The sequence below is a fragment of the Ovis canadensis genome, chromosome 12 (assembly GCF_042477335.2).
Source record: "Ovis canadensis isolate MfBH-ARS-UI-01 breed Bighorn chromosome 12, ARS-UI_OviCan_v2, whole genome shotgun sequence".
NCBI classification, from domain to species: Eukaryota; Metazoa; Chordata; class Mammalia; order Artiodactyla; family Bovidae; genus Ovis; species Ovis canadensis.
In genome coordinates this window covers 47,558,054-47,567,098 of record NC_091256.1, presented here as the reverse complement: position 1 = coordinate 47,567,098, position 9,045 = coordinate 47,558,054, and the positions used below count along the sequence as shown (strand labels likewise).

At 41.9% G+C, this 9,045-nt stretch overlaps 1 protein-coding gene across 5 annotated transcripts in view; it reads left to right on the top strand.

Annotated features, from left to right (window-relative positions):
• Positions 1-9,045, top strand: part of NME7 (NME/NM23 family member 7) — a 240,091-nt gene that overhangs the window by 320 nt on the left and 230,726 nt on the right. Inside the window, exon 1 of one of the 5 annotated variants that reach the window (XM_069545587.1) lies at positions 7,705-7,969. The exons of the other annotated variants lie outside the window; for them this stretch is intronic. The gene's annotated coding sequence lies outside the window, so the exon portion shown is untranslated. Of the gene's footprint in view, positions 1-7,704; positions 7,970-9,045 lie in introns of those variants that run through there. 5 annotated transcript variants of the gene reach the window in all.

Here is a 9,045-nt window from a genome sequence, read left to right as displayed (position 1 = left end):
AGTTCGCGTCCCTTCTCTCGTCACCTCGTTTTCTTTTTCTCCCTTTCCAGGCGCCGTCCCTGCAGTTTTCTTGTTTTTCCCGGTTTTTGTAGCACCATGAATCCCACTTTTGTACTGCTAAGCCTTGAGCGTAATGTGACAGAAAGTTTAGGGTTAAGACTCTGAGTCTAACAGTTTGAGGTGAGACATTGTTTCGAACAGACGTGTAAAATGTTTTTATTTTTAATCATTTTTTCTTCCAAGCTCTCGGCTTCACCTTAACGCGCTTCATTTAACACTGTGTTGTGGTGTGTATGTTACTTTCTCATTGGCTAGTGTGTGTGTGTGTCTGTGCGCGCTCAGTCGTGTCTGACTCTTTAGTGACCCCAAGGACTGTAGCCCGCCAGGCTCCTCTGTCTATGGGATTTCCCTGGAATTTCCCAGGCAAGAATACAGGATCTAGGTTGCTATTTCCTTTTCTAGGGGATCTTCCCCACCCAGGGATCGAATCCATGTCTCTCGAGTCTCCTGCATTGGCAGGCAGGTTCTTCTAACAGTAGCGCAACCTGGGAAGCCCTACTTTCTCATTACTGATCTGAATATCCTTATATTCTGAAGTCTTTGCTTTCGTGAGTGGTCAACCACTGTCGCATACACTAAGGGCCATTTAGTAATAGCTGTATTTTGCATTAGTTCTAGCCAGTTGATTACCTTCTAGTTCTGTGCTTTTTAACAAGAATGCCCCTCAAGATCACTTGGAGATCATTTATAGAAAATTCACTTGGAGAAGGCAATGTCACCCCACTCCAGTACTCTTGCCTGGAAAATCCCATGGACAGAGGAGCCTGGTAGGCTGCAGTCCATGGGGTCGCTAAGAGTCGGACACGACTGAACTACTTCACTTTGACTTTTCATTTTCATGCACTGGAGAAGGAAATGGCAACCCACTCCAGTATTCTTGCCTAGAGAATCCCAGGGATGGGGGAGCCTGGTGGGCTGCCGTCTATGGGGTTGCACAGAGTCAGACACAACTGAAGCAACTTAGCAGCAGCAGCAGCAGCAGCAGCAGCAGCAGCAGCACTTGCTAGAGCTTCATCCCTAGAAATTCTGAATAAATAGGAATAGGGCTCCATATTTGAATTTTTAAAAGCCTAAGGATGATTTTAATTCAGTCACATGTTTGTAAACACCAGAGTTCTAATGTATTCACTTGATGGCCAAACATTTTAAACATTTACAAATAAGGAACTGGAGGATAGAAGGATGTCCATTGTCAGATGAATTTAGTTATGAACTTAACATCAGAGGCTCTCCCACTGCCCATTCTTTCTCCACTACTACTCAGCAACTCATTTTATTACCCTAGTCTGTCTCTGCCCTCCTCCTTCCAATCCCTTTCCAAACCTTCACTTTTAAAAACCCTGTCCCCTTTCCCTCCATTCCAGCCAGATGACAGAGTCTAACGGTCAATTTCTTTAACCCCAAGTCTCCAACCTATATATTGATATTTCTTTTTACCCATCATTGGGTCTTTTGTTTCTAGTTTATAGAAACAGGTGTTGAAAGATAATGCTTTCATTTTTGCTCAAATCTTATTGCCTCCCACTACTTACAGGACTTTTTGCTTCGGGTTATCGTTCTCCTTTGCTGTACTTTCAGCCTCTTCCTCTCCATTTCCTTCTCCTCAGTGTCTGAGTCATACATCTCAAGAAAATGAAATAAAACAAAAGCCCATTCCCCATCTTGTGTTTATCTATTCTCCCCACTTATCAGTAAGCTGCTGGAAAGCATAGTGCTTCCATTTTTAGCAAATTCTGCTTGTTCACATGCATCCTCAAAACTCTGTTGTCTGAATTCCTCTCTAACAGCTTCGTGAAGTTGTTCAGTCACTAAGTCATGTCTGACTCTGCAACCCCATGGACTGCAGCACGCCAGGCTTCCTTGTCCTTCAGTGTCTCCCTGAGTTTACTCAAACCCATGCTTATTGAGTCAGTGATGCCATCTGACCATCTCATCCTCTTTCACCCTCTTCTCCTGGTGCCCTTAATCTTTCCCAGCATGAGAGTCTTTTCCAGTGAGTTGGCTCTTTGCATCAAGTGTCCAAAGTATTGGAGCTTCAGCTTTAGCATCAGTCCTTCCAATGAATATTCAGGACTGATTCCCTTTAGGATTGATTGGTCTGATCTCCTTGCAGTCCAAGGGATTCTCATGAGTCTTCTCCAGCACCACAGTTCAAAACCATCAATTCTTCGACTTTCAGCCTTCTTTATGCTTCAACTCTCACATTTATACATGAGTAATGGAAAAACCATAGCTTTGACTATATGAACCTTTGTTAGCAAAGTGATGCCTCTGCTTCTTAATATGTTGTCTAGGTTTGTTATAGTTTTTCTTCAAAGGAGCAAGCATGTTTTAATTCTGTGGCTGTCGTCACCCTCTGTAGTGATTTTGGAGCCCAAGAAAATAAAATCTGCCACTCTTTCCATTTTTTCCCCATCTATTTGCCATGAAGTGATGGGACTGGATGCCGCAATCTTAGTTTTTGAATATTGAATTTTACACCAACTTTTTCACTCTCCTCTTTCACCTTCATCAAGAGTCTCTTTAGTTCCTCTTTGCTTTCTGCCACTAGGGTGGTATCATCTGCATATCTGAGGTTGTTGATATCATGAAGGTGTTCTTGCTTAAATTTTGAATGGCCTTTTAAGTGCCAAATCCAGTAATTTCTCCTCAAAATTTATTTTATTTAGCTTTTCTGTGACAGCTGAAGTATGTGCTCAGACACTCAGTTGTGTCCAGCTCTTTGCGACCCCATGGGCTCAGTAGCCCGCCAGACTACTCTGTCCATGGGATTTCCCAGGCAAGAATACTGGGGTGGGTTGCCATTTCCTTTTCCTGGGAATATCCCTGACTCAGGGATTGAACCCGTGTCTCCTGCATGCAGTTGAATTCTTTATCATTGAGCCACCAGGGAAGCCTGTACAGAATCATAAGGAGATGAAAAGTGACATTTGCAAAATACTGTGTTTTGGTGCCTGCCATTCAGATTTTCCAACAACCCTAAGAGCAATGAATTGCTCCCTGCACTCTCTGCACTGGCTGGAGGTGTGTGTGGTGGCTGTTTCAGATTGGGTGGTCAGTGAAGGCTCCTCTGAGGCAGTGACTTTTGTCTTCGAGTCTGAATATTAAGGTGCAGTGATCTGAGGGAAGATTCTAGACTGTACCAACAACAGATCAAAAGAGTCTTGAGCTCTGACCTTAAGGTTTAATGTGAACAAAGAATAGAAATTAGATTGTCAAGCGATGTGGGGGGCGGGGGGAGTATGGTAGAGAATAGCATGAGATTCCAGTAGAGAGGTAGGCAAAGGGTAAACCACAAGAACGAAGTTTAGCAGTGTTTTGCAAACTATAGATGTAACCCATTATTGGGTCATGAAATTAATTTGTGGTGTGTAGCCAACATTAAAAAAGGAGACACATGAAGTAGACTTTAACTGTATTTATTGCATGTAAGGGTCGCTTTCATGAAACTTAAAAAAATTCTATGTGTGTTGTGTGTACTGGATTATGATGTAGAATATATTTCTTACTGTACGTCATGATCCACAGAGTTCAAGATATAATATACTTTGAGCAATACACACTATAAATGGCAAGATAGTTGAAATCTCAAGGGATGCAGATTTTTTCTTCCTCCTTTGAATCAGTGACAGTCTTATTGTGTGGCAGGAAAAACTCTGAATTTAGTGAAAGTGTAAAATTGACTAGAGTAGAATTTTCAAGTTTCTGCATCCAGATCTTCCTCTTATGTCAGTTGCTGTCAGTCCTTTATGAGAAAGAGTAGGCCTTTAGAAAAAGAAACAGATGTCCTTTCTCTGTTCAGTCTGGCCACAGGCATCTGTACTCTATCAAAGCTGATGGTTGCTATAAGCAACTGAGGATGGAGCTTGTTTCCTGGTGTGGCTTCCTGTCATTGCAATTAAGTTATCTGCATCTGGTTTGTTACTGTTGTAGCTTCTAGTAGCAGAATTGGGTTCAGGTTTCAGATTTTAGAACCACCTTTATCTCATGAAGCAGAGATAGGCAACTGTAGTTAAGGTTGTCTCCCATACATAACTGTTTAAGATAAGATAAAGAATATAGCAGAGTCATCAATTTATTTACTGTTGTGTATACAGAGAATAGAGAAGGTGATTCCAAATATTACCCATTTGTACTCTACAAGCAGTGTGCCATGGTCTTCCGTGGTGGCTCAGATGGTAAGGAATCTGCATGCAATGCAGCAGACCCAGGTTTGATCCCTGGGTTGGGAAGATCCCCTGGAGAAAGGAATAGCTACCCACTCCAGTATTCTTGCCTGGAGAATTCCATGGACAGAGGCGCCTGGAGGGCTACAGTCCATGGGGTTGCAAAAGAGTCAGACACGACTGAGCAACTAACACACAGCAGTGTGCCAGTGTGTCTATTTCTCTTAACCTCTAACTTGATATAGTACAGAGGCATGCTTTGTTGTGTTACTGTTCAATTTTGTGGATATTTAAAATTTTTCCTTTTATATATTAGATTGCATCTTCCTCAATTACTGTTATAGATTCATTTTCCTAAGAAATAGTAAAAGGTCAGGGTAAAGGGAGGGAATGGGAGATGGCAGGTATAGTTCTTAATCCAGTTTCATAGCTCTTATGTACTTTTGGGGCTTCCCTGGTGGCTCAGTGGTAAAGAATCCCCCTGCAGTGCAGAAGACATGGAGACAGGAGTTCCATCCCTGGGTCAGGAAGATCCCCTGGAGTAGGAAATGGCAACACATTCCAGTATTCTTGTCTGGGAAATCCCATGGACAGAGGGGCCTGGTGGGTTACAGTCCATGGGGTTGCGAAAGAGTCGGACACAACTTTGGAACTAAACAACAACAAACTTTTGGGAAAGAGACAGCTAAGCATGAATGATATGTAGTTAGCAAATATTAGATCTTGAGATCCATAAGTTTCTGTCCAACTTAAATGGATTAGCTGGGAACATGTACTTTTATTACTGGTAGTCTTGAAACTTTACTATGCAGTGATTTGATTGTGAAACTATATGTAGGAGCCCTTTTGAGGTCTAATCTGTTTCTTGTTGTTACTGCTGCTGCTAAGTCGCTTCAGTCGTGTCAGACTCTGTGCGACCCCAGAGACGGCAGCCCACCAGGCTTTCCTGTCCCAGGGATTCTCCAGGCAAGAACACTGGAGTGGGTTGCCATTTCCTTCTCCGGTTTCTTGCTAAAGAGGCTCAGAAATAGGGCTTTGGAAAAATGGGAAATCCCTCCATCTAGTGGCAAGTATGGGTCTATCATTTTTAGTAAACCATCTTGCTCTTTAAGTAGTTTCTTGAGTGTGTTACTGTGTGTACCCAAATCTCTGAAAGGTGAATATTTGTACATCTTAGATATTTGAGTGTTTTTCATAATTAAATAATTGAAAATTTAATCTCCAAAGGGAGAATGGATCCTATAATAACATGCTCAATTTTCCTCAGTACATGCTTGAGAGGCTGCTTCAATTGTGTCCGATTCTTTGCGACACTATAGACCATAGCCCACCAGGGCTATGGAATTCTTCAGGCAAGAATACTGGAGTGGGTTGCCATTCCCTTCTCCAGGGGATCTTCCCAACTCAGGAACTGAACCCGGGTGTCTTACGTCTCCTGCGTTGGGAGATGGGTTCCTTTACCACTAGTGTCACCTGGGAAGCCCACTTTTTCTCAGAATTTCCTTTTAAAATCTAGTAATGACCTTGAGAATTTATCTTATCTCTTGCTGTACATGTAGGTCAGGCATGCATCATCAGAACATTTTTAGAACCAAAATTGAATTACTAAGTAGTTATATAGAAGTGGAGCAGAGCCTCTTGAACTCATCCTTCTGCCCTACTGTTGGGTTCCTGCTCCATGCTGTAAATGTGAGATACAAAGATGAATTAGACCAGATCTCTCTCTTAAGGAGCTCGCTGTCTTAGAGGAAGAAGGAAGGCAGGGAAGAGAGAAACATGATATACGGTAGATTGGTAGATTGAAGGCAGAAGGAGAAAGGGACAGCAGAGGATAAGATGGTTAGATAGTATCACCGACTCAATGGACATGGATTTGAACAAACTCAAAACAGTGAAGTGAAAGTCGCTAAGTTGTGTTAGACTCTGCGACCCCATGGAATTCTTCAGGCCAGAATACTGAAGTGGATAGCCATTCTCTTCTCCAGGGGATCTTCCCAATCCAGGGATCAAACCCAGGTCTGCCACATTGCAGGCAGATTCTTTATCAGCTGAGCTATGATAAGGCTGTTTTATTCTAAGAGAGAACTCTAGATTCATTAACTCATTCAACAATGACTTTTAAGTTCCTATTATTTGCCAGATAGTGTTCTACGCACCCAGGATGTAGCAATGTCCGGCAAAGTCGTGCCCTCATAGAGCTAAAATTTGGGGATAGGGAGTCACAGAATTTTAAAAAAAAAATGTAGTGTTAATTATTGATAAGTGCTCTGAAAAATTAGATTATGGGAAAAGGAGTGGAGAAGGTAGTATTATTTCTGCTGGTATTTAGTGGGTGGTCAGGGAAGCTTATCTCGCTAACATTTGAGCAGAGAGCTGAATGCAGTGATGCTTAGAGAACCCTGGTAATCCTAGCAGTGGAGCAGAAGAGACAGAGGGAATACCAAGGGTAAAGATTCTGAGGTGGGAGCCTGCAGGGATGAGCAAGAAGGCCAGTAAGATTGGAGCAGAGAGGGCGAAGGAGAAAAGAGCAGAAATGTTGAGAGGTAGCCTGAGGCCAGATCATATAAGCTCTATGTGGTATGAAATCATAAACCCTTAGAGCTGAAAGAGACTCTTGTTTCTGAAACTGAGGTTGAGACCTTTTGGTGGATTGTGAACTCTAAATTGTGAATAGCGATTTGCTTTTACAAAAGTAACATATCAGTACATTGCACATTCTGAGGATAATTATTTGATAGAACTTTTCTTCAGTTGTGGGGGGTGTGTGTGTGTGTGTATTGGTTTTGGTGGAAATTATAGTTATTACTGTAAGTTTTGGTGAAAACAAAGTAAAATGCTTGTGAACCACTGATCTAGCCTTACATCCAAATATTGTAGATGGGGAACCTCAAGTTAGGAAGTACTCAGAGGTGCACGTGATTTCTTGCTCAGCAAGCCCTTCTTGCTGCTGTACTGTGCTCCTGTCTAGATGTTGTATGCACGTCCGGATGTAGATGTGACTGACTCCATGCTGCATTAGTTCTAATTTCTGTCTTTTTAAATATTTTATTTATTTATTTTTCTCTACTCTGGGTCTTCATTGCTGCTTTCTCTGGTTGCAGCTCGTGGGGCCTACTCACTAGTTATGGGGCACAACCTTTTCACTTCGTGGCTTTACTTGTGGAGCGCAGGCTCTAGGCTTAGAGGCTCAGTAGTTGTGGTGCATGGGCTTAGTTACCCTCAGAGCATGTGAATCTTTCCGGACCAAGGATTAAACCCATGTCCTCTGCATTAGCAGGCAGATTCTTAACTCTGGACCACCAAGAAAGTCCTCTAATTTCTTAAATAAGGGAAGGAATTGCAAGCTTTATTTAGTTAATACCATATCAGTAAGTATTAGGATAGCAACTTCAGTTCTGTTTTATGATCTTTTTTACACTGTTTGACTTATATCCCTTTGCATTCTTCATTTTCCTAAATATCCTTTTTATTTCCCTAGGAAAGAAAGCTATCCAAAGTGAAGAGATAGAGAGGGAGAGAAAGAAATCCAGGACCCAGAGAGAGGGAGAGGGACAGACATCTGCAGTCCAGGAGAGAAAAGAGAGAAATCTCCAAGGCCATGAGAGAGAGAGAGAAGTAGCCAGATCTCTGACTTGCCTATTCTTCCTGCCGTTTCTATGGTTCCCATTGCTCCTTCCTGGAGGCCTGGTCTTCTGGGAAGACAGCGCTCGTGGAGAAGGGGCTCCGTCCACTTTCAAAGACATGTATTGGGAATTTACCTTTGTAATCTGTCTTCTGGCTCTCAGAGGATCAGTAGTGTGCTGAGGAGAGTGAGCTCCTGGAGAGCAGGGTTTATTTACTACGCTCCTTGACATTCCTAGGCCTGGTCCATGAAGGTCCTCAGTAATGCTATGCTTGAAAGACCTTCCTAATTAAGACACTGAGCTGTCATGAGACTGTTCCTATCTGTTACAACTAAATTGTCACTTCTACAAACAATAAATCTGTAATATGAAAGGGAAGAAGGATTAGGCTCAAAAGAGACTTAATTTTGGAGAACTGCGAAGGTAGATTAATGAAGTTTGATGATATTAGTCCAAAGGTTTAAAAAAAAAATTCTTTTACAAACACATATACACACACATACCAGATTAATCCCTTCCTTTTTTTAATGTCATGAGAAAGATGTTCTTGAAATTGTTTAACAGGATTTAAAATAATTATTGTTTTGAATTATTTAAAACCCCGTATGTCACATAATGGGATTTTGCTGCTGCTGCTGCTAAGTCGCCTCAGTCGTGTCCAACTCTGTGTGACCCCATAGACGGCAGCCCACCAGGCTCCTCTGTCCCTGGGATTCTCCAGGTAAGAACACTGGAGTGGGTTGCCATTTCTTTCTCTAATGGGATTTTAAACAATTCCAAACAATAATTTTTAAACTTCCCTGGAACAGGAAATGGCAACCCACTTCAGTATTCCTGCCTGGGAAATTCCATGCACAGAAAAGCCTGGCGGGCTACAATGCATGGGGTTTCAAAGGGTCAGATACGACTGCGCACACATGAATGTAATGTATTAGATATTAGAAAGCAAATGAAGAGAATTCAGTGGATGTTATTCTTCTTTCATAAGAGTTGTTGTTTGAACCTGATTATTTCTTCAGTGACTAAAAAAAGTATGCTTTAAGTCTACTTGGGACTAGTTGGGGGAAGTATCAAAGAAGAGCTCAGATTAGGTCCTTTTTATGGAAGGAATTAGAAATGAAATTGTTGACCTGGCATGTATTGTCTGTTCATTAAAATATTTCTTAAAGCCCTAATGACTGAAAGAGGATCTAGTA